The sequence below is a fragment of the Patella vulgata genome, chromosome 3, assembly GCF_932274485.2.
Source record: "Patella vulgata chromosome 3, xgPatVulg1.2, whole genome shotgun sequence".
Lineage (NCBI taxonomy): Eukaryota > Metazoa > Mollusca > Gastropoda > Patellidae > Patella > Patella vulgata.
In genome coordinates this window covers 42,362,377-42,388,516 of record NC_065881.2, presented here as the reverse complement: position 1 = coordinate 42,388,516, position 26,140 = coordinate 42,362,377, and the positions used below count along the sequence as shown (strand labels likewise).

The 26,140-nt window shown below is 38.8% G+C and overlaps 1 long non-coding RNA gene across 1 annotated transcript; it reads left to right on the top strand.

Annotated features, from left to right (window-relative positions):
- Positions 1 to 7,534: 7,534 nt before the first annotated feature.
- LOC126814902 (uncharacterized) lies at positions 7,535 to 11,259 on the top strand. The gene is made up of 8 exons (XR_007677791.2): positions 7,535 to 7,664; positions 7,797 to 7,817; positions 8,031 to 8,144; positions 8,734 to 8,828; positions 9,120 to 9,216; positions 10,277 to 10,447; positions 10,732 to 10,892; positions 11,146 to 11,259. It is a non-coding gene; the product is annotated as an uncharacterized LOC126814902 (long non-coding RNA).
- The last annotated feature ends 14,881 nt before the right edge of the window (positions 11,260 to 26,140 follow it).

Here is a 26,140-nt window from a genome sequence, read left to right as displayed (position 1 = left end):
AGAAAAAATGTCAACATTGTTTTTTTGTAATCAAACATCAAAACCTACAAAATAAAGCTTATTCCATGATTTCTACCCGAAAAGCCGACGGATGGGAATTAGGTAACAAACCGAATCCGACTATAACCGGAATCACGATGTAACTACCTGTTTGTATAACCAAAATCACAATGTATCTACATGTACTTGTTTGTATAACCGTAATCACGATGTATCTACTTGTTTGTAAAACCAGGATCATGATATATCATTTTGTAAAAAAATTTTTATCTTCACATCGGTCCCATAAATCTGAAATATAATTTTAGAGAATTGATAATAGAAGTTCCTTACATCAAGTTGGTTAAAATATCAATGCAGAAAATTGTACTGTTCATAAATCGAACAAGGGCATTTGGTATGGCGCATAAATTGCGTCCATACATCTGACTTGATTGCACACGTAAAATCCAACTGAGCTACAAATTCTAATCATCGCCTCTAAAAGTATTTTCTCCGTCAGGACTGGTCGTTGATTTTTGTTTACGTCGGCTTCCACCTTGGATGATATCACAGACAAATTGAGAAACATGTGGGTGGGAATGATACCTCGGTAGAGTGCAAACTATCATCGGCCTGTTACTAAATTTTCTACAGCAAAACCAGGCAAAGCAATAGCAACTTTAAAACAAAGAAAAAGGAGCAATTACCTTGACTCAATACAAACGCATTTGAACCTGACACAAAGGTTGCTATAAAGAGCATGCACTTTCCTGAGAAAAAAAATATTGTATTTGGGTGATCTTGGGGCTATTTGAACTAATTGAACACGTTGATAACTTATCTAGTTTTTATATCTGTACAAGTTTTTAATAGTCATGCCAACTTTAATCAGTGAACTCTTGACGCTAAAGCCTGCTAAATTTCCACGCTTTCTAGATTCACATATGTCATATAGCGCCTACAATCACGTGTTATTAATTTAAACAATGTGCCCCTACAACAAGCATACACACATAAACCAGGTCATTTTGGGACTAACATATGGTTTAATTTTATTTCAATAATTGGTTTGCGCGTAGGGGTCTTTAGCAGTGGGAGGAAACCGGAGGACCCGGAGAAAACCCACGAGGTACATTTGAAAATATAAAAAAAAAATATACCGGATATTTCAATTTCATTCGGAAAAAAAGATCAGTTTTCCAATCTACCTAGTAACCACTGGATCTAATATGCCGATGGGTCTATATCAGAGCGATTTTGCACTGTAGCTGATGCTTGGATGGTCTAAACCACGAGCACACATAAAGAAGCTATGCAAATCTAAAATAATTATCACGATTTCTAAGATATGTATAGTACATTTCGCAGTATTTTGTTATATTAGGTCTTGAAAAGTTTAGCTTTATACTTGTACTAAACTCGTATAACCCTATTTAGACAACTTGGTATCCATTCGGATTATTTCATGTGGTTCACACAGTAACCATTTTGGTTGCATGTATGTTTAGCTGATAGTACAGTACGCACTTAGTCATAACGGCGGGACAGTTAAAAGATCTACAACTTTATGTCAATGTACTGGTCATCAAATGCACTGGACCGAGAAAATATGCTTATCAAAATGTAATATGCTTTCAGGAGACGAAAATAGGCCGTTCAAGAAGGATATCGATCTTCGCAGTAGCAAATTATAGTGGAGTCGCCAGCCAGGGCAGGTTGTAGAAAATGCGAAGCCCAATTTGTGAGACCCGAAGCTACTGGATATGAATACATTGCAAAATATGAATAACTTTAACTAGGTCTATATTCATTCATATTGAAGGCTAACTATACTTTACTTCACAATTAGTAATTGATTAATACCCGAAGATAGCCATACGTGACATCCCTGCTGCCAGATTGCCGGAATTTTTTAAAGCTTTTGAACTGCGGGGCCCCTTTCTATAGTGCGGGGCCCAATTTTGGGAAATTGGATAACTGTGCCACAAACCGGCCCTGGCGCCAGCCTCCGACCCGAAGTCTTTTTGAAAAACTCGTTGAAAAGGGGCCCCGTTTACCTCATTGCAGGAGAAATGAAATGAAGACGAGGATACGCCATACAGTGTGCTATGAGGGAAATTTTGCTGCGCTATGGCCTACTCTTGTATCGAATTCCAACTGTCAAGTGATCTTTTACGTGCACGCCACTGTGTACACTGGACCTCGGTTTTTCGTCCCATCCAAACGACAACTGTTCTTGTCAGGCCCTCCGTCCTGGACCACTGACATTAAGGGCAAACAACGCCGGAAAATCCCGATGAACTTTCTCGGTCAACACCGGGGTCGAACCAGCGACCTCCAAACTAGCGAGAAGAGCTCCACATAGGCGTACGGGCTCGATGACAGTTAGGGGGGGGGGCAGAACCCGAAATGCCCGAAAAAAAATTCGGGTTTACAGACAGCGGCGTCGGTCTTCCTCAAGAGGCGAAGAAGCAGAGCTTACCTTGCATGCCCCTCCCCCCCCCCAAAGAAAATTTTGGAATATTTGACGGCTGCAAACACGTTTTCCTGCTATTTCAGTCCTTGAACAAAGTGGTCTATTATAGCCTAACTAAGATGGCTGACTCGAATTCAAATCAAAAGATCAATCGTTTACAGTCCACGAAGACGGGGCCGTTAGCAGAAAATTTTGAAAATTTAACTGCCGCAAACGCGTTTTCCTACTATTCCAGCCTGTGAATACAGCAACTTCAATTTGGTCCAATATAGCCCACCTGGCTGACCCGAATTCCAAACAACCAATCAATCGTCGCGGAGTTTGGAGGCCTCACCCTCCCAGAGAAAATTTTGAAAATTTAACCACCGCATATGCGTTTTCTGATATTCTAGCCCGTGTAAGCAACTCCAACAGTATCCAATGGTTTTGTAACCTAAATCCCATTTTGAATTCCAACCATTCAATCAGACGGTTGCAGCTGCATTCACAAATAAAAATCGATGCCCGAAAAATGTCGCACAAAGTAGAGTTGCTCCAGACAAAATGTTTTAATCCATAGTCAACTCAGTATAAATTCGTGCTATTCAATTAAAAGATAAGTAAAATTAGTGTTTTATTAGGGCTCGGTGACAGTTAGGGAAGCAAAACTAGAAATGCCCGAAAAAATTTCAGTTTTATAGACAGCGGCGCCGGTTTTCTTCGAGAGGCAAAAAAGCGGAGCTGACCTTGTAAGGCCCCCCCCCCCCCCAAGAAATTTTTTTTGAATATTCGACGGCCGCAAACGCGTTTTACTGCTATTCCAGCCCGTAAAATTAGTGTTTTATTAGATTTCGGGCACTTTATTTTGCCAAGTAGATGAAATAAATTTTTTTTTTCACTTTAACCGTCTGCCCGAAAAGTCAACTTGCCCGAAGCGGAGCTGACCTTGTAAGGCCCCTCCCCCCCCCCCCCCAAGAAATTTTTTTTGAATATTTGACGGCCGCAAACGCGTTTTACTGCTATTCCAGCCCGTAAAACTAGTGTTTTATTAGATTTCGGGCACTTTATTTTGCCAAGTAGATGAAATAAATTTTTTTTTCACTTTACCCGTCTGCCCGAAAAGTCAGCTTGCCCGAAAGTTAGGGGGGCAGCTGCCCCCCCCCCCCCCCTGCCCCCCTGGCTCGTACGCCTATGCCGCTCCATCATTCATCAGTGCCGTTATGCGCAGGCTAAGTTCTCAGTTGTTTCCTTATTTTTGTTCAACGCACCGCATTGGCCATTGGGTGCACGTGCAGTGCGCTGGCGTCTGGATATTCGTTAGCGTTAGTTATGGTTGGAGCCTGTTGATATCCACATTCCTCAATATATACTTTGCCATCAGGATTTACATATAGTTTACATATAGTATATATGTACGCTTGTTGTTTATCACTTGCAATGTATGTATTTGTCCGCGGGGTTGTCTTGTGGGCGTTTGTTTATTGGCTATCGAGAGGACCAAACTGTAGCGGGGGAGTTCTTTTTCAGCTCTACTGTGAATCGCGAATCACCCGTGTTCCAGTAAGAGTCAGATTAAGAATATCTCTACCCATCTGAAATATAGCTACTATGAAATAATTTTTCATTTAATCTCTGGGGGCTCTCCAGCTGACGAAGACCTCTGGTGCGGCCCCTAAAGCCCATGGATGATTCAGATCTCGAGGCAGTTATCAACAAATTTCGCAAGTCAGAAAGCTTGAAAGAAGCTTGTTATGTGAATTATGTTGCATGGCTATTGTCTCATAATTAGTGGTGGGATATTTTATGGGGCATTTTTGTAAGGAGTGTGGTGGGTTATTAACCATTGCAACACCACTCTTCAATTAGAGGCCCCCATCTTTATTGGGTAAATTCTCCCTCATAACACGCTTCAATGCGTATGCCCGTCCCCCTTAGTCTAGTTAGTGCACGCGGGCGGTAAGCTCAATTTCATTTGTTTATTGACAGATTTGAACAACGAAATCATCGGTTTCAGATTGTATCTAAACCCATAGGAAAGTCCTTTAAATCTCATCTACGGAGATGTAATTTTCAAAATGTTCTGGGAAACAGTCCGGAACCCAACGTCGCTAGGGACCTTCGGAGCCAGTCGCCTCCGTTGGCTGATCATATAATCCACCCCAATGCCAACGAAAAGATACTCCAGCACTAATTAAATCCTTGTTTCACTGGCTGTTCCTTGGGCATTGGTATTGCATTAAGCTATAAAACAAAACTAACGATCGTAAACGTGTAGGCACACACAGGCGCTCCAATAAATAGCACAGAAGACTACCGGTTGCTTATCGATCAGATCCCGCCGGGTGAAGTTATGCTTTGTAGAGATTTCAACGCAAAACACACTTTGTTGAACTCATCGACGAACATCTGTCAGTGGGTAAGTCTCTGCTCAACAATGGGGACAACCTATGTGTACTGAATGATTGGAATCCCAAATTTGTAGAATAGACAGACCGTCCTGCACATTTGGACCCCACTTTCTTCAAACTGGCGATAGCAATCCGCTGTGAATGACAAGTATACATTGATGTTACACAAAACAGTGATCATCTGCTATTAAATCAACACCCAAGGAGTAGCCACTATAATGTGAAACCCAACTGGAAAATGAATGATGCAGATTGGAGAACTTTCCATTTAGCTGACATTTAATAATGCCCAAGTCGATGCGTACTCTGCTAACTCCGTGGTGGTCGCCCGCGTGTCAAAAGCACAACGACACAAGCGTATTATCCAAGCGTCATAATGTCGAAGAAAATCACCAACATCAAGACTTTCTGAAAATGAAGTAAGTTACAAGGGATACCATCCGCGAAGCAGGAAATAAACACTAGACGACATTGGGATAAATAATAGACAAAGCGTATGTCAAGTTCAGAAAGCACAGGAATTACAACATACCAACCTGTGCGCTATAAACGGTAATTATCAATCTTCAGCATTTAAGCAGAGAAAGAACTTCTACAGGAAGCTGGAGAGTTACCACTGTCGCTTAGAAGGAAAAAACTTCCTTCCGAGTTCATAGCGAGGCGACAGATCTGCTGTCTTTGTTAACATACACAGCAGCAGATTCAAAAGGAATCCAAGGATAAAGAGTTTCGGATAGGGTATCAAGAAAACAGTCCATGAACTGAAACTGGTTGATCTCGTAATTAACAAACACGAAACACACACGATCTCTCCATACCATGGGTCTTACCTATACCACCGGCCAACCTCGACTTGCAACATATAGAGTGATAAAAAGAATAACCTTTCTGCAGCTCAGCTTGATAAATGGCGTCATGTTTACATGGAATGATCTTTCGGCCCTGAATGAGACACTAGCTAATTTAGAATATAGCTACCAAACATAACACTGTCGTACCTGAAACAATATATTGGATATATCATTAGAAAACGGAAAAGATTGTCAAGTTTCACATAGAGATGACAAGATCAACACAAAGTCACCACAGACGAAATATATGTAAACTTCTATCGCAACTGGGGACGAATGAACGTTTACGAAACTGCAAGTAACGAGTCATCGAATGTGGGGAAGAATGCGTCAGTGAGGACTTTTTTTCTTAAACAATATTTTTATTCAGGATATCTGAATGAGATTGGAGAATAGGCTTAGCCGTAAAATCCCCTCTCCCTCGGGTGAGGATAATGTAGATTAACAACTCTTCCTGAAGGGTGGCCATCAGTATCAGATCTTCGAACTGATTCAAGGCATGATGACTAACGTCATTGAGGGAGGGGGGGGGGCATAGTTTAATTTTGTGTTAAACTCTATTAATATCCTCTACCTTAGGGCCGAGCAACAAACTCAATATATGTGATACGTTTTCAAACAACTTAAAGGAGCTAAATCGCTAACATTTGGGACCTAGAAATTGACAAAAGTGGGTCGCAACGCATATAATACTGTAATATGAATGTATATAAACTGATTTACATTCAATGGTTTCCGTTTTTACTCCAATTTCAAATCAGTTATGTTCGGCGAAATAAGCCAGCAGTCTCAAGCGAGTGCAAATTTCTAGCGTCTGGTTATTCCAGTCTACATACGCCGTTTGATTTGGTGCAATGTGTCTAGCCTCGTCCCTCGAGTCTCTTGATACAACTGGGGCTGAAGCGCATTATGGTACACGATTCGTGTACCAATGGTAAAATGTTTATTTTGTCTTAAATATTGGATATCAAAAGCCCATCTTTTTCCGGTAAGATCACAACATGAATGTTGATTTAATTTGACAAATAAATCGTGTTTTCAATGTTGAAGATTTTGGATGATATTGAGTTAGAGACTTGGCTACTTTAAACCAGTCAGTCTTAATCTGGAAATGGGGACCAGGGTCCAAAAAAACTGTATTATGCGGTGTCTGGATAAAAATACAGCACATGGGTCATTCACCTCTGAAGGAACGGGAATCGATTATCAGGTCACCAAACGAAAAAAAATGACCCGAAATCTTAAAAGGGTTACGTGTCCGGATAATCAGTTTTGACGTTCCTGTCCAAACGACTGAATATTTTGAGCTGAAATTTTGGGACAGGGTAAATACACCTTAAGTTTCATACGTACTCGGACTTTTATTTTTGAGACTGTTCAAATCGGGATAGTCCCTTTAGAGGCAACGAATTCCTACTAAACCCATCTCTGGTCACAGATTGCAAAATTATACTTCTCATAGTTCGTAGCTACGACACCACTACTGTGGAAACAGAGGATAAACCACTGGCTACTACTTCTATAATGTCGAGTCATAATGTCATTTCTAAAATTCCAGTTTTAATACACGTTTTTTTTTTAGATTACAAAATTACATAGTCTGAAAACGAACCCCAAACCAAACACATACAAAATATTGACTCTCGGATGACTAGGAATAACTCTAATTATCATGAATAGGTCAGAATTTATGAGCAGATGTATGGTGAATCTCGTAATGTTTTAGTCAGGTGAATTTATTTTTGAAAATCATTCCGGGAACAAACAGATGGTACAAATAATCTGCATGCTGTAGTGAATTCTTATCTAATGGACTATGGTTTTGGCTTAAGTTCAGCTATTTAAAAGAAATTGAAGTGATATTTCATCAGTTTGTTCAATTTTATACCATGATGAAAGTTGTGTCAGCGCTCATTGTTCTGGTTGTATCAGTCAGTGTGACCCAAGGACTTTTCTTCGGAAATTCCAGTGAGTTTGTTAATATTACATAATGTATTAAAATGGTATGGTAATATTATATATATGTATATGTATATGAATTCTCAAAATTCGGTCATGCGTTTACTAAATAATTTTTCTATTTTCTTTCGTTTCTTACAGAAAAATGGGATGGTTTGAAAGGTAAGACGAGACATTATTTATTTGGTAGATTCGAGTTTTTGTCAGATAAAATAAACTTATTTATAACATTAGAAATTAATGATTAGAGATGAATACTAGTATATTTCTTTAATCACAAGTCAAAATTTAAAGCAAATGAACTTGATATTAATAGAACATTATAATTTTTGGTTTGGTAGTTATAACATCGGCTGTTTGTGTTTTTTTATCCAGTGACTTGGGGCGTCAATCCTCTAAATTCACAATACTTTTCAACGTTACCAAGAACAGTTGCCGACGCTACAAAAGCAGGATTCATTAAAATATCTACTGATTGTTCTAACAATGGTATAGTATACAGTTCAATATATATATATATATATATATATATATATATATATATATATATATATATATATTCATAAATATATATATATATTCATAAATAAGTATATAAATATATCAGATTAGATTTATGCATGATTAGGTGTACAGTAGCCTTAACAGTGCTCAATAAAAACGCATGTAACAATCAATATATTCGACTGGGATTTCAACATAACTTGGCAGGTAATTGCTATCCAGATGGTGCTAGTTCAGATTTGTTAAAATGATGTCCATTAGACAGTAAAACATTTTACATTTTCAACTTCTTCTAAACCAGTCAAAGAATGACCGATAAAAAAAATATTCAATTAAAACCCAGACTTATTTTTGAACCCCTTAAGGGAAGCATTTTTCATATGAGTGTGGAAATCTTTTGATATTGAATTAGACACACGGATGTACAATCAACTGAAATAATATTGATTCAGGGTTTAGCTGGATATTCTTTAAAGATCAACCAGTAAAACACCCAGTCAAAACTATATTGATGTGTATAAACAGTTGGTATATTAAAAAGATAACATTAAATAGTCTTTTTTTTATCTTAAAGGTAAATTTAATGGTAACAGATACATTAAAGGAGGAGATTATGCTGTTGTTCTGTTATTTGATAATCAAGGCTACATAGCTGGCCAACAAGCCGGTGTAAGAAAAAAATATACATACAATATTTACTTTTTCATTGGTTTAATTGGTTTGATTAAGCCTAAGGGAGTTCAAATGAAAAATTAGAAACGATAATTGTGTGGCTTGGTGGATATAAATATCATTTCAGCCTATATAGCATGCGAAAAGCTTATGGTTCTCTGTCGAATTACAATTTCTGGGAAGTTTGAATCAAATATTAGCAGAATGTGGTTAAAATATATATACAGTGTATATTGTCGATACGTGACGGGAAATATTAATAGATATATTGATATGTATGTATTTCAGTTGCCAACAAACTCTAACTACCCTTCTCGTAACATTCAACCTCCGTTTGTAGCTGATGGCAACCATTACTTTATGACTGCCTATTATGTAAATCCGTGTAAGTATATGACACGTATAATGCTGGATAAGTAAAAAATAGCCACGCACGCACAGCTCGACAGCAGCTTATCTGAAATGAAAACTTTGATGTTGACCAAATTTAATAAATCTGATCTCGATCGTGTTCATAAGCTTGAAAAAATATGTTAAAAACAGTAATCTCTAAAGCGTTCACAAGCTTTTCGAAACAGCGGGTCAGGGGTAACTGCAGAACGAAAGGTGAAAGGTTGTGGGACATTAATTATTTACAGGGTTCATTTCCTCACCAGATCTAAAACAAATCCATTATCTGTTCGAAGTTAAGGTCAAGTGCAATGTTTAGCACTCAAGGTACAGATACCGATCTTTAAATCCAAAATGGAACAAACCCCTCTACGACCATACGGATTCCATGTAAGCAGTCAGATATGGGACACACTAGATGGGTTTTAAAAGGAAAAATGTTTCCCTACTATGGGAAATATCGTGGGACGCTAATTATTTACAGGGTTCATCTCCTCACCAGATCTAAAACAAACCCATTAAGAAATGTAGCATCTATCACGTTCACAAATTTTTTTGAAAAGGCGGCATAACTCTGGAACGCTGAACATGAGTAGGGTTCACTCTCCCATAACCCTATTGCTTCACACAAAAACTGTAGCTTCTATAACTTTCACAAGTTTTTCAGCACAGGGGGTAACTCTCACGGCCCCAATGCTTCGCGTGGAATTTGGAAAAAAATCCATTGGAATCTGTAACCTCTATCATCGCAATGTGTTCGGCCAAGAAGGGTCTATAAATAGATTTCATCCTTTCGTGGCCACTATGCTTTATATGCGTTCACAATGTTTTAAGAAAAGGGGCAGAACTTTGAGATAGAAAGTCGCGGAACGCTGAATATCGATAGGCTCCGTCTTCTCTTGACCACAAAGCGTTCACAAGTCAGTTACAAACGAATATAATACGCCCTCACTGAAATGTGGCATTATGAAAAGAGACAACCACCAAATAAATAGCCCCACCCCTTCAAGTTTTAAATCATGGAATATTTGAAGTGATTCTTTTTCTTCTGACAGCAACTATCTGTTCTAAGGGAAGGTCAAGTGCAATGTTCAGCACTCAAGGTACAGGTACCGATCTTTACATCCAAAATGGAACAAACCCTTCTACGACCATAAAGATTCCAAGTAAGCAGTCAGATATGGGACACACGAGATGGGTTAAGGGAAAATGTTTCCCTACTATGGGTAAGTTATTTCCTCTTGTATTTGCATATATTTAGAAAAAATCATTAATACAACCTATGTACAAAACCTAATAAAATCAACACACCATTGCCAGAATATAAGAACAAGAGGGTACCCTCACAGAATCTTTATCTTAAAATCATTACATTGTTACAAACATATAATTTAATTTGATCTCTTTGAATCCATTTAGTTATATCAACCAAAAGAAAATATTGGTTGTGCCGTAAACTAAACTGAAATTATTTGGTGATAATGCCTACCGTTATTATCGTTTCCTCCAGGCGTTCACTATTGGTATGAATTGAGCAAAAATACAGACTGCCAGAGAATGTTCCCAGTTTTCTTATTGTACAATAACGGCCATTTGAATGCATTTGGTTGGGCTTTTAATACCGACCAAAGTTCACCCAGATATGAACATCCTACAAAAAATGTCTTTACTGTAAGTATGATTTCCAGGAAATTGGATGTTTCTTTAAAACTGCCATTTAAACGTGACAATATGAATTGATTGGACGAGTCAACATGTTTGGTTTTACTTAGAGATTAATTTTACTTTTTTTAAAATTTTATGTTTATATAATATATACATGCAGTCTATCTTTTGAACATTTTCTGTCTCTTTTAAAAATGTAAACATTTTTTAAAATTGGCTTTATGTCATAGCTATTTAAAGATCTTTATATTCTTTACAGGCATTTATGGAAGAGGTGCCAACATGTTTGGCGTCAGTTGGAACTATTTCTACTATGCATATATACCTGACTAGTAACCCCGTTGGTGATATCTGTTAGATATATTAAACTTTTGAAGCATAATAGTAGTGTTTGTTTGTTAATGTAAACATATATAGCTTTAAGATAATGTCAACTAAACAGTTACAATTAATTTTTTTTTTCGAAATTACATCAACGATGCTCCAAAATGGCCGAAGAAAATAACATAATGACGAAGGGAACATTTTATCAAAGTGAAGTGGTAGGGCGTATAGGGAAATTGTCATTAATTTCATTTCGTCTGTCTAAAATCAGTAGAGAGTTCTCAAAAGTGATATTTTAAATTCAAAATGTAGGAATTATTCGTTATAGGTACCAGGAAGAACCATAACCGTTCATTTTGGTTATAAGGAAAGAATATATCCAGATTTAATATTTCGATATACAGCATTATTAAGGAGTGTTATGAGTTACTTAAAGATTGTGAACACCGTAATATATTGACTTTGACTGGATAAAATTTCCGAAATTTCTCAGTTTTTCTATTAAGGAGTTGCTAATACTTTCCCATCAAACTGTATCATAAGTCATGTCATTGAGTCAATTGGCGTGGTTTCGAATCCCCGGTTGAGCGTGACAAGGAATAAGGTCGCCTGTCCATCCTCGTGGGTTTTCTCCGGGTCCTCCCTCCGGTTTCCTCCCACAGCTAAAGACCCCTACGCGCAAGCGAATTATTGAAATAAAATTAAACCATATGCTAGTCCCGAAATGACCTAGTTTGTGTTGAGTGGACGTTAAACCCATCTCTCTCTCTCTCTCTCTCTCTCTCTCTCTCTCTCTCTCCATCAAACTGATCAGCAGTAAATATTCGCTTGGCCGCTATTATCACTGAAAGAGATGATATCGGCGAATCAATTAGCTCTCAGTATCAACTTTTTCCGTTCATCCGTTCTCAGGTCACAATTTTTATCCGATTCTGACGAACTTGAAATATAGGTATATATCCCAAATTCGCGGTTCGTTTCGATTATGGCCCCGGATTGTCCAAAAAAATCGCGATTTTACCTCGTGGACACGCTAGAGGTTCAAAATGTGTATCAGATTTTAATGAAACTGACACTCTAGAGGTCACAATTTTTATCCGTTTTTGATGAAACTTGAAATGTATGTTTATAACCCATCTCGGTTCTTTTATTTGCGATATTGGCGCATATCAAACGGCAGCTTCCTGGGTTATGGCTCCCGATTGTTTGATTTTAAAAACCGTTCGAATATATCACCGCTACATCATTATGCCAAAATGGCCGCTGCTATGTAGGCAATTAGTGTAACAATATCTAATATCAAGGTTGTGGACGGGTCACAATTTTTATCTGATTATTTTTTATATAAGCGCATATCGGGATGTAACTTCCAGGATTATGACCCCTCACGTTTCTAGCTGATGGACCTTTTAGAGGTCGCAATTGTGATCCGAATTTAATGCAAATTAAAATATATGTTTATACCCCAAAGATCTCGGTTCCTTTTGATATTGTAACATCCTGGATTATGGCCGCAGGATGTACGAAAAATCGCCCTTTTTAGCTCGTTCTCTGACCATCTCTTGCAAAATGTGGGCGTATCTTGCATGGCAACCGCTTGTGTTAAATTATTAAAAAAGAAAATAAGTTGGAAATATATCTGGATAAAGTACATTTCCCTATTTGTGCTACTACATCCGATGTAAACAACGTAAGTGCTATCAAGGCCGTATGATGTGACGTCACACGTAGACCTATAATGCGCTTGAACTTACAGGTTAGTCAGCTTTTACAGCGTTAAAAGAAGGCCTTTGCGTTAAGGGCACCAATTCTTTCCGAATCAGTTTGTGCTACTACGCCCGATGTAAACAACGTAAGTGCTATCAAGGCCGTATTATGTGACGTCACAAATATACCTACAATGCCCGTGAACTTATAGGTCATTCAGCTTTTACAGTGTTAAGAGACGGCCTTTGCATTACCGCTATGAAACCGATTGCTTTCCTGTTTTTGATATTGTTCGACATAAGGACCAAAGTTATGTTTAGTCTTTCTCTCCCTTTCCATTTCCCCCCTTTTGCATGACAATCTTTGTTGACCTTTTGGTGTAGAATCGAAGAAAAGGGTTTGAATATACATTTTCCACCAGGCGTTGGTGAATATTCATGATTTTGAGGCGGAAGGATCGAGAGTTGGTTAGGTTGAAATGTAGGTCGGACAGTTGCGTGTTTCTAGTTGTTCCCAAATCTGACTGCTTACTTGTAATCTTTATAGACAAAGACGGGTTTGTTCCATTTTGTATGTAAAGATCTGTACCTGTGCCCTGAGAGCTGAACGGAGAGCTTGATCTTCCCTTAGAACAAATAGTTGCTGTCAGAAGAAGACGTATAGTGTTAATATTCCGGTAAATTAAGAGTTTAAACAAATAGAGCATATAGGGGTGGGATTTGGTGGTTACCTTTACTTATTTATTTATTTATGTATTAAGTCTTAAACGTGAAGTGTATATACTTACATGGATTTACATAATAGGCAGTCATAAAGTAATGGTTGCCATCAGCTAGAAATTGAGGTTGGATGTAACGAGAAGGGTAGTTAGAGTTTGTTGGCAACTGAAATGCATACATTAATATCTATTAATATTTTCCGTCACTTACTTCTCAACTTACATTGTGCTAATGGTTTCAATACATATATACTTAACAGCAAAAAAAACCCCAAAAAACGTCAGTGCGATTTCAAAATTAGAGAGGCATTTTAATCAAATCATTCTAGAAAACGACTTATTAAATGGATCAAAGCAATTTTTTGTGAACAGTATGTTGACACATTAGTGATTAATTCATCGCAATTCCAAGACATTACGAGATGGTTAAGAGTATGTACACAGTCTATACATCAGTATCCGGTGTGTCCACTGCCAGTGCCAATAACAGCAGCGCAGCGTCTGTACATTGAGTGAACCAGACGATTGATGAACGCCATTGGCACATGGAACCACACTCTCAGAAAAGCCTGGCGCAATCCATCGGCTGTGTTTAGTCTCGGTACGACGTTATTAAGTGAGAGCTTGATCGATGTAGCGCACTGCTGTGACGCCGCCTCCTCTCCCTGGACCAAGATTTTGGAACACCACAGGCCCCACTCTCTGGTTCAGGCCGATTCCACCCCAAACCATTATGCTTGGATCTCCCCATCACTCTCGTTCCATGACACATTGGCCAGAATAACACTGGCCACGTCGACGCCATATTTTGGTCCTGCCATCTGCAGTTGATACACAATACCGACTCTCATCTGTGAACAGAACAGTTCTCCATTGCCTGTGTCGCCAGTTCTGGTGTTGTTGGGCAAACTGTAGACGTTCACGTCGATGGCGAGGGTTGAGGATCGCTCCACGGTAAGGTCTACGGCAACGGATGTTCTCTCTGGTGAGACGTCGGTGCACTGTATCGGTACTTGATGGGTTTTCCGTGTGTTCCCACAGTCTGACGTGCTCTCAGATGCCCGTGTGAAGGGATTCTGCACGTGCTGTCGCACAACATGGCGGTCTTGTCGCCTTGTGGTAACCCTTGGTCTACCAGTTCGGGGGCGATCATCCGTGGTGTTAGTGGCCCGAAAGCGTTGCTGAAGCCTGTAGATTGTCTGAACATTGACTTTGAAGTGATTGGCAACGACTTCGGCAGTCTTTCAAGCGCCTCTCAGCTGTCTTAAGTCGTGGCACGCTGGTGACGTTGTAGTGTGAATGATTCAACCAGGTATGGGGTGCATTTTACAGGGCTGGTCCCGGTGAACAGCACGTGCTGCAGCATGAGTTACATGAAAATCATAGAGAAAACATTACCATCTCAGAAGTCAGGTTGCGTTTTTGAGAACATTTCCTGGGTTCAATTTGCTCAGGTAAAGTTGGAGATGTGGTCACAAATATACAATAAAAACATTTGGCAAGTTTTATGCAATGCGTCTATTCAGAGTAACATACCAACCTGACGTTTCTTTTGCTGCTTAGTATAGTATACTTATATGTAGTTCAACCGCCAGGTTAATAAATTGGTAATATTTAATTCAGATGTCTCAGGCCTTGCAATTACGGAGAGAATCGTACATTTTCAATAATGATGTCAATCAGAGGTTACCCTAAAAATGTACGATTCTCTCTGTAATTGCAAGGCCTGGGACATCTGAATTAAATATTACCAATTTATTAGCATGGCGGTTGAACTACATATAAGTATACTATACTAAGCAGCAAAAGAAACGTCAGGTGGTATGTTACTTTGAATAGACGCATTGCATAAAACTTGCCAAATATTTTTATTGTATATTTGTGACCACATCTCCAACTTTACCTGAGCAATAAGGCCCCTTCCCAAAAACAGAATTGAACCCAGGAAATGTTCTCAAAAACGCAACCTGACTTCTGAGATGGTAATGTGTTCTCCATGATTTTCATGGAACTCATGCTGCACGTGCTGTTCACCGGGACCAGCCCTATAAAATGCACCCCTATACCTGGTTGAATCATTCACACTACAGCGTCACCAGCATGCCACGACTCACGACAGCTCAGAGGAACCAGGCGCTTGGAAGACTGCCCAAGCCGTTGCCAATCACTTCCAGGTTAATATTCAGGCCATCTACAGACTTCAGCAACGCTTTCGGGCCACTAACAACACGGATGATCGCTTTCGAACTGGTAGACCAAGGGTTACCACAAGGCGACAAGACCGCCATGTTGTGCGACAGCACGTGCAGAATCCCTCCACACAGGCATCTGAGAGCACGTCAGACAGTGGGAACACTCGGAAGACCCATCAGTACCGATACAGTGCACCGACGTCTCACCAGAGAGAACATCCGTTGCCGTAGACCTTACCGTGGACCGATCCTCGCCCCTCGCCATCGACGTGAACGTCTACAGTTTGCCCAACAACACCAGAACTGGCGACACAGGCAATGGAGAACTGTTCTGTTCACAGATGAGAGTCAGTATTGCGTATCAACTGCAGATGGCAGAACCAGAATATGGCGTCGACGTGGCCAGTGTTATTCTGACCAATGTGTCATGGAACGAGAGTGATGGGGTGGGGGGGGTCCAAGCATAATGGTTTGGGGTTGAATCGGCCTGAACCAGAGAGCGGGTCCTGTGATTTTCCAAAATCTTGGTCCAGGGAGAGGAGGCGGCGTCACAGCAGGGCGCTACATCGATCAAGCTCTCAGACCCCAGGTCATACCATATTTCGCACGTCATCGAAACATGACAATGCCCGTGCCCACACCGCCAGAGTTACCCGGGACTTTCTACAGCAGAATGGTGTCAACGTTATGCACTGGCCGGCCCTTAGTCTGGACTTAAACCCGATTAAACATCTCTGGGATGAAATTCAGAGGAGACTTAATAACGTCGTACCGAGACCAAACACAGCCGATGGATTGCGCCAGGCTTTTCTAAGAGTGTGGTTTCATGTGCCAATGGCGTTCATCAATCGTCTGGTCCACTCAATGTACAGACGTTGCGCTGCTGTTATTGACACTGGCGGTAGACACACCAGATACTGATGTATAGACTGTGTACAGACTCTAAACCTTCTCGTAATGTCTTGGAATTGCGATGAATTAATCACTAATGTGTCAACATACTGTTCACAAAAAATTGCTTTGATCCATTTAGTAAGTCGTTTTCTAGAATGATTTGATTAAAGTGCCTCTCTGATTTTGAAATCGTACTGACGGTTTTTTTTGGTTTTTTTAGGTTGGTTTTTTTTTGCTGTTTAGTATATATGTATTGAAACCATTAGCACAATGTAAGTTGAGTCATAAGTGACGGAAAATATTAATAGATATTAATGTATGTATTTCAGTTGCCAACAAACTCTAACTACCCTTCTCGTTACATCCAACCTCAATTTCTAGCTGATGGCAACCATTACTTTATGACTGCCTATTATGTAAATCTATGTAAGTATATACATTTCACGTTTAAGACTGAATAAATAAATAAATAAATAAATAAAGGTAACCACCAAATAAACAGACCACCCCACCCCTATATACTCTTTTGTTTAAACTCTTAATTTACCGGGTACGTCTTCTTCTGACGGCAACTATTTGTTCTAAGGGAAGATCAAGCTCTCCGTTCAGCTCTCCGGTACAGGTACAGATCTTTAAAAAATGGAACAAACCCGTCTTTGTCTATAAAGATTCCAAGTAAGCAGTCAGATATGGGAACAACTAGATGGGTTAAGGGGAAATGTTTCCCTACTATGGGTAAGTTATTTCCTCATGTGCCATCTTAAAATTGTTACATTGGTTACGCACAAAAGTCTGGATAATTTAATTTAAGGATTCTTAGATTGGTTTACATGATTTTTCCAATTTTATACCAGTCGTATCAACCAAATGGAGCACTTCGCTCACAAAATAATGCAAAGTTGGTTGTATTGCAAACTCAACTGAACTTATATGGTGATAATAGCTTACCTGTCTGTGGAACTCGTCTTTGGAATTACTTGTCATTTGAAGGAAAGTGTTGATAATAATCTTCTTCCTACTTCTTATCGTTTCCTCCAGGCTTTCACTATTGGTATGAACTGAGCAAAAATACGGACTGCCAGAAAATGTTCCCCGTTTTCTTATTGTACAATGGAGGTCGACTGAATGGTTTTGGTTGGACTTTTAATACCGACCAAAGTTCCCCCAGATATGAACATCCTACAAAAAATAATTTTGGTGTAAGTATAATTTTCAGGAAATTGAATGTTTCGTTAAACCGGTTAATGCTGTAATTAATTGATCTAAAAACCTATTCTGTCTTCTTTTTAAAAAGATTGACTCTCTGTCATAGTTTTTTTTGTTTTTTTTTAAAGAAATGCTATATTTCATTGCAGGCATTTATGGAAGAGGTGGTAACATGTTTGGCGTCAGTTGGAACTATTTCTATTATGCATATATACCTGACTAGCAATCCCGTTCTTAATATCTGTTAAATAAATTAAACGTTATAATAGTTTTCGTTTGTTCATGTAAACATAGCCTTAAGATAATGTCGGAGAATCAGTTACAATTTATTTTGTTTCTAAATTATATCAACGATGCTCCAAATAGGCCAATGAAAATAACATAATGTCGAAGGGCGTAGAAGCATTGGATGCATTTGGCCAAATTGGAGACTTCATTCCAGTTACGCTCAGTTGTATTGGCGACCTTCTGCCGTCACTGTGTCCCTGTCCTTTTTAAAAAGGAATCTTAAGCATTGGAGCATTTGGGTGGGGGTGCTTCACCTGGGCACAAGCAGATTTTTAATTTTCAGCATACCATAAACCCAAAAGAAGATTTCGAAATCGGCGCATTGGGCTCCAGTCAAAATACTCAAAACACATCATAACCGACGCAGTGCGTAGAAATCGAAAGATTTTGTCTTATGTTCTATTCAAGATACTTTCCCAGAAAAGTATTTATCGGGTGATTATTTCCAATAAAAGTATGTCAAATTTGGTATATATGGAACGTATAGACACAATCTTACTAGAAAAATACTGGATTACCCGAAAAACGCCCATGGGCAAGCACTGGGCAAAATTGTCAGGGTATCAGTAACTGGCAACCCGACTATTATCTGCCAGCTTATTGTGTGCCAGCTTATGCATTATGCAAGAGCAAAATCTGCTTATTACAAGTCTTTCTTTAGGCCTGAAATTATCAATTAGAAATTAATTGACTTATCCAGACCATAATAAACTCTCGATGTCAAGGCTAGCCTTCGATGTAGGCTGGATTAGATTCCTATATGCCGCTAACGGCCAAAGATAATTAAATCAGAAAAAGTGGATAATCGAGACTATGCTGTTTATATTAATGATTTTAGTAATGATAACCGAGACTATGCAAACATTTCACCGGCTTCTTTCTCGGCTCATAGTGGATCAATTTGACTGAAATTTTCAGCAAATTACCTTTACACTATCTAGTTTTTAACTATTATAGCGAGAACTGCCATCTCTTTATCTCATCTCCCATAATGTATCTTTAAGTAAGGAAGCGGTTGTTAGTGGGTTTTGGGGACATTGAGGGGTGTCAACGTACAAAAGACCCTGCCTCAATATGTATGGTAAATGTACAGTAAGTAATGATAAATACATTCTGAAAAATGGACCCTTTGACAGACACTGCGTCTAACAACAGCTTACTTAAAGCTATAGGTATCCCGACGAAAACAAAGTTTTGAGAGGGAATTGAAGCAAATTTTTGATAGATTGGTTACTTTGAATATGTTTTTAGTCCAAATATATCATAAAATCACAAAGTTTGTACGCGGGAATGTATCTTTAAATTGGTGCCAAATCTTTCTAAGTCGTGATTCAAGCATATTGCCTATTTGGAGTAAGTAGTTTATATAGTTAAATATCTTTTGACTACTCGAAAGTTGGCCAACGTGTCAAAATTCTCAATTTTTTGATAGATTGGTTACTTTGAATATGTTTTTAGTCCAAATATATCATTAAATCACAAAGTTTTTACGCGGGAATGTATCTTTAAATTGGTGCCAAATCTTTCTAAGTCGTGATTCAAGCATATTGCCTATTTGGAGTAAGTAGTTTATATAGTTAAATATCTTTTGACTACTTCTCAATTTTGCGACGGTTGCTAGAAATCAATCTAGAAATCAGTGTCATAATTCTCAATTTTGCGACGGTTGCTAGAAATCAATCTAGAAATCAGTGGCATAATTCGACACAAATATTACAATCTCACTTCTTATTGGCGTGAGATTTTTGATTGAAAACATCATCGGTATTGCCCCACATGTATGGTGGCTGATAGTGGCCATGTTAAATCTCGCCCTTTTCATAACGCGACAACACGACATCACGACAGTATTGGCGCAATCATACGACACTTAACTCTGTCGTATCATCGTGTTATTTTTATCCTAACGTCGAGATGTCGACTTATTGGCCTAGTCTCTTTCTACAAGTCACAAAAATACAGCTGTACTCATTACACTCATTACATCAGATTAGATACAATAAGACTCGTCAAAAGAGATAATAGGAAAGTGTTGATTAATTATTCGTTTTCTCAAAATAATGAAACATTTTGCGCCCAAAATTGAATTATTGGTATTATATTCAAAAAATCTAGAATTATAATAGCAGGACAAAAGTGAGTCAGCTATGTTAATTCCTTGAATAAGAAGTGGTCTCGGTAGGTATCGAACAAGCATGCATTGCCTCGTGTACGACACCCACCAATAATTATAGATTACTGAAGCGATAGTTTAGAAGCGATTTCAGAAGATTTCCAATTTATTTTATTAGAGTGGGAAGGGGATTATATAAAACCTCAAATCAGATCACAGAAAATCACTGCATTGGTGTAGGGGAGGTTTTTTTATGAGGTGAAGAAAGCGATTTGCAGCTGTTATTGACCTTATCGCGTATTCATCCGTTTGGCATCACTAATGGGATCGGGGCCTAGATGATTAAAAATAGGCCCAGTATTGCCTTCAGCTATGAACACACTCCGAAAGTCCCCTACGCACCCCCCCCCCTCTTATTTTGTTTAACAAATAATTTCGGAATCAATAAAATGGCAGGTCCCTATCAATGATGTTTGATACGACTGGAAATTAATGTGTCTAAAATTGATTAAACAACATAGGGTAGTAAATATTACATTTCGAATCCGTATCAATGATACATTTACTCAAAATGTTCCTTCTAATGGATCACCATTTAACTTGAAAACAAGGGAAGCAGCCGATCGAAGAAAAAAAGATTTTAAAAAACAAGTTTCAATATGACAGTCGTGGTTCGGTCATGCATTTACATCCGTGGGTGTCATCCTTTCTTTGAAAGTAATGATTGTGCCAAATTTGAACAAAGTCCATCTAGATTCGCGGCCTGTAGGTAAAGTGTTGACAGATAAAACGTAAAAAAAACAGACCTATAAAAATATATTTTCTAAAACTATTTTAATTTTGAAATTATATTATTTTCACATTTGCCAAGTGTTTTAGCGAATAGTTATAGAAAGGGTCTTGTCGATTAAGACTATAGCGCATGTGCAATGTGCGGTTTTAAACTTCCGAGACGACAAGTCGACAAGTCGATGATACGACAGTTTCGCTTTTTGTCGTGCCGTCGTATCATCGATGATACGACGACACGACAAAATCACACGATCTTACGACAAAATCACGCGATCTTACGACAGAACAAACTGTCGTAAGATCGTCTGATTTTGTCGTATCATCGACCTTATTTTGTCGTGCTGTCGTATCATCGACTTATCGCCACGACAAGTCGATGATACGACGGTACGACAAAACACTAAACTGTCGTATCATCGACTTGTCGACTTGTCGTCTCGGAAGTTTAAAACTGCACATGCGCTATAGTCTTTATCTACAAGACCCTTCTATAAATAAAAAAACAAAACTGACACAGTTATATGGGACAACAATCACTGTTTTATTATACACAAGCACAGCGTTTCGATAAGTATTCTCTTATCGTTATCATTGTGCTTGATAACGATAAGAGTATATTTATCGAAACGTTGTGCTTGTGTATAATAAAACAGTGATTGTTGTCCCATATAACTGTGTCAGTTTTGTTATGTTTCCAATTGCTAAATGCCACTAAAGGATTATATTACCTTCTATAAATATTCGCTAAAACACTTAGCACATGTGAAAACAATATAATTTCAAAATTAAAAGAGTTTAAGAAAATATATTTTTATAGGTCTGGGGTTTTTGGGGGGGGGGGGGTTGGGTTTTTTTTTTACATTTGATCTGTCAACACTCTACCTACAGGCCGCGAATCTAGATGGAATTTGTTCAAATTTGGCACAATCATTACTTTCAAAGAAAGGATGGCACTCTCGGAGGCAAATGCATGACCGAAGCACTACTGTCACATTGAAACCTGTTTTTTTTTTTAAATCTGTTTTCTTCCATCGACTGTTTCCCTTGTTTCAAGTTAAATGATGATCTATTGGAAAGAACGTATTGAGTAAATCTACGCTATCACTAATACGGATTCAATATGTAATATTTCTCATTACTACCTATGTTGTTTAATCAATGTTATACATGTTATTTTTCAGTCGTATCAAACATCATTGATATCATTTTATTGATTCTGAAATTATTTGTAAAACAAAATAAGAGACGTGGGGGAGGGGGGGGGGGGCGTATGAGGCTTTCATAGTGTGTAATCATCTAGGCCTCGATCCATTGTTTTTGGTGCTTGATATTTTGCGGGGGAGTCGCAGTGTGTAGGCAGGTAAGACGTTGGTTCGGTAACCCGAAAGCTGGGTGTTCGATCCCTTCATTGGACGAGAAAGTTCATCCAGATTTTCCGACGAGGTCTTGTCAGTTGTGCTGGACAGAGGGCCTGGCACGTAAACTATCTTTTGGTAGTTGGAATTCGATATAATGGTAGGCCATAGTGCGCTGTCCTGGCAAAATTTCGCTCATAGTATGGCGTATGCCCGTTTTCAATATGACAGTAGTGGTTCGGTCATGTATTTACACCCGAGAGTATCATCCTTTCAGAGGATCGCGTGGCTACGTGGGCTAGACGCTGGCTAGCTAGCCTGGAGGTCGGGTGTTCGATCCCACACTGATCAGAAGTGAATATTCGCTAGGCCTCTGATAAGGATGACATCGATGCGACTTAATGAGTCCCCAATATTAACATTATTCCTCCGACAAATTTAATTCTAAAACATTTTTTTTTATGTATTAGAAAAATACATAAAGACATTTGAAGTATTTGTAGGTAAAAAATATTTCCTATGTAGCGTAAATGGGTATTAAAATGAGTAAAAGGCATCATTCTACCCGAAGCAGTTACGTCTTATATAAACAATGCACGAGCCATTGGTCCAATGATTGACACCGCGTGACGTGATTGCATGTGTTGAAAACAGTCATCTTTTACAGAGATATTAGACGACTTTTTCACAGATTGGTTCGATCCCTGCATTGGCCGACAAAATTCATCAAGATTTACCGGCGTGGTTCCCCCTTGTCAGTGATGCAGGACGGAGGGCCTGACAATGACAGCTGTCTAGTCGTTCGGATGGGACGAAACACCGAGGTCCCGTGTACACATTGGCGTGCACGTAAAAGATCCCTTGGCAGTTGGATTTCGATATAAGAGCGGGCCGTAGCGCCGCTTCCCGGGCAAAATTCCCTCATAGCACACTGTATGGCGTATGCCCGTCGTCTTTAGCCCAGCTTAGGAGAGAACAGTAGGACGTTAAACCCCATTTCATTTCATTTCATGCCATCCTGTCTTTGAAAGTAATGATTATGCCAAATTTGAACATCTAGTTCCGCAGTCTGTAGTTATACCAGAGGGTTGACAGATAACACCTTAAAAAAAAAACAAATCTATGAAAATATATTTTCTAAACCTTTTTTTATTTGGAAATTATATTGTTTTCACGTGTGATAAGTGTTTTAGCGAATAGTTGTAGAAAGGGTCTTGTAGATTAAGACTATGGCGCATGTGCAGTTTTAAACTTCCGAGACGACAAGTCGACAAGTCGATGATACGACAGTTTGGTTTTGTCGTATCATCGACTTGTCGTCTCGGAAGTTTGAAACTGCACATGCGCTATAGTCTTAATCTACAAGACCCTTTCTGTAACTACACGTGTTCGCTGAAACACTTAGCACACGCGAAAACAATATTATTTCAAAATTAAAAGAGTTTTAGAAATATATTTTTATAGGTCTGGTTTTTTCTTTGTTTTTTTTTTACGTTTGATCTGTCAACACTCTACCTATAGGCCGCGAATGTAAACTGACTTTGTTCAAATTTGGCACAATCATTACTTTCAAAGAAAGCATGACACTCTCGAATGTAAATGCATGACCGAATCACTACTGTCATATTGAAATGTGTGTGTTTTTAAATCTTTTTCTTCGATCGCTGCTTTCCTTGTTTCATGTTAAATGATGATCCATTGGAAGGAACATATTGAGTAAATGTACGTTATCACTGATACGAATTTAATATGTAATAATATTTCTCATGTTTAATCAATTTTTGACATATTATTTTCCAGTTGTATCAAACATCATTGATACCATTTTATTGATTCTGGAATTATTTGTAAAACTAAATAAGAGACGTGGGGGTGTGGGGGGTATGAGGCTTTTAGAGTGTGTTCGTAGTTGAAGATATTACTGGGCCTATTTTTACTCATCTAGGCCCCAATCCCATCAGTGATGTCAAACGGATGCAAGCCTATATGCGATAAGGTCAATAACGGCTGCGAATCGTTTTCTTCACCTCATAAAAAAACTCCTGCATCTATTTGGGTGACAATGGGGGGGGGGGGGGTTGTATGAGGCTTTTAGAGTGTGTTCATAGTTGAAGATATTACTGGGCCTATTTTTACTCATCTAGGCCTCAATCCCATTAGTGATGTCAAATGAGAGAGAGAGAGAGAGAGAGAGAGAGAGAGAGAGGGTTTAACGTCCACTCGACACAAATTAGGTCATTTCGGGACTAACATATGGTTTAATTTTATTTCAATAAATCGTTTGCGCGTAGGGGTCTTTAGCAGTGGGAGGAAACCGGAGGACCCGGAGAAAACCCACGAGGTTTGACAGGCGACCCTACACCTTGTCACGTACAACCGGGGATTCAAAACTACGCCAGTTGACTCAATGACAGGCTGCGAATCGTTTTCTCCACCTCATTCAAAAAAACTCCTGCAACTATTGGGGTGACGTGCTGCACTATGATAATGCTGTGATTTTAAAGAATGTGACCCGATTTGGTTTTTTTACAATCCCCTTCCCACCCTGTCTTCTGAAATGATTTTTAACCTATCGCTCCAGTCATCTATAAATATTGGTGGGTGTCGTACACATGGCAATGAATGCTTACTTGTTCGATACCTCCCGACACCACTTTTTCTTCAAGGAATTAACTTAGCTAACTCACTTTGGTCCTGCTATTGTAATTCTAGATTTTTTTAATATAATACCAAATATAATTCACTTGTGGACACAAAATGTTTCATTATTTTGAGAAAACAAATAATTAATCAACGTTTTCCTACTATCTCTTTTATATTTATCAAATCTACTACTTAGGCCTATATATGATGTAATGAGTACAGCTGTATTTTTGTGACTTGTAGAAAGAGACTAGGACAATAAGTCGACATCTCGACGTTACGATAAAAATAACACGATGATACGACAGAATAAAGTGTCGTATGATTGCGTCAATACTGTCGTGATGTCGTGTTGTCGCGTTATGAAAAGGGCGAGATTTAACATGGCCACTATCAGCCACCATACACATGTGACTTTGCAGTAATAAATTTTTGAAACTATGTTGGATTTTTCTATTAAGGAGTTATTATAACTTTACTATTTGTGCTATTGTTTATGAGCCGGATTAACCCAGTCGGAGCAGAACAGTAGGAAATGAAATGAAATGAAATGGGGTTTAACGTCCTACTGTTCTGCTCCTATGCTGGGCTAATGAAATTTTGCCTACTCTAATATCGAATTCCAACTGCCAAGGGATCTTTTACGTGCATTCCAGTGTATACACGGGACCTCGGTTTTTCGTCTCATCCGAAGGACTAGACAGCTGTCCTTGTCAGGCCCTCTGTCCTGCATCACTGACAAGAGGGAACCACGCCGAAAAAAATTTGGATGAACTTTCTCGGCCAATGCAGGGATCGAACACCCGATCTCCAGGCTAGCGAGTCAGCGTCTTACCCACTTAGCCACGTGGTCCCCAGAACAGTAGGACATTAAAGCCTATTTCATATCGTTTATGAGCCACCATTATATGGCACTTATCGAAATTTTATACTTTATGCAGCAGAACGTTAGTTTTGGATAACCAGTGTTTAAAGATGTATTCCAGGTATTTATACGGTAATAAGGTATATCCATTAAAAGT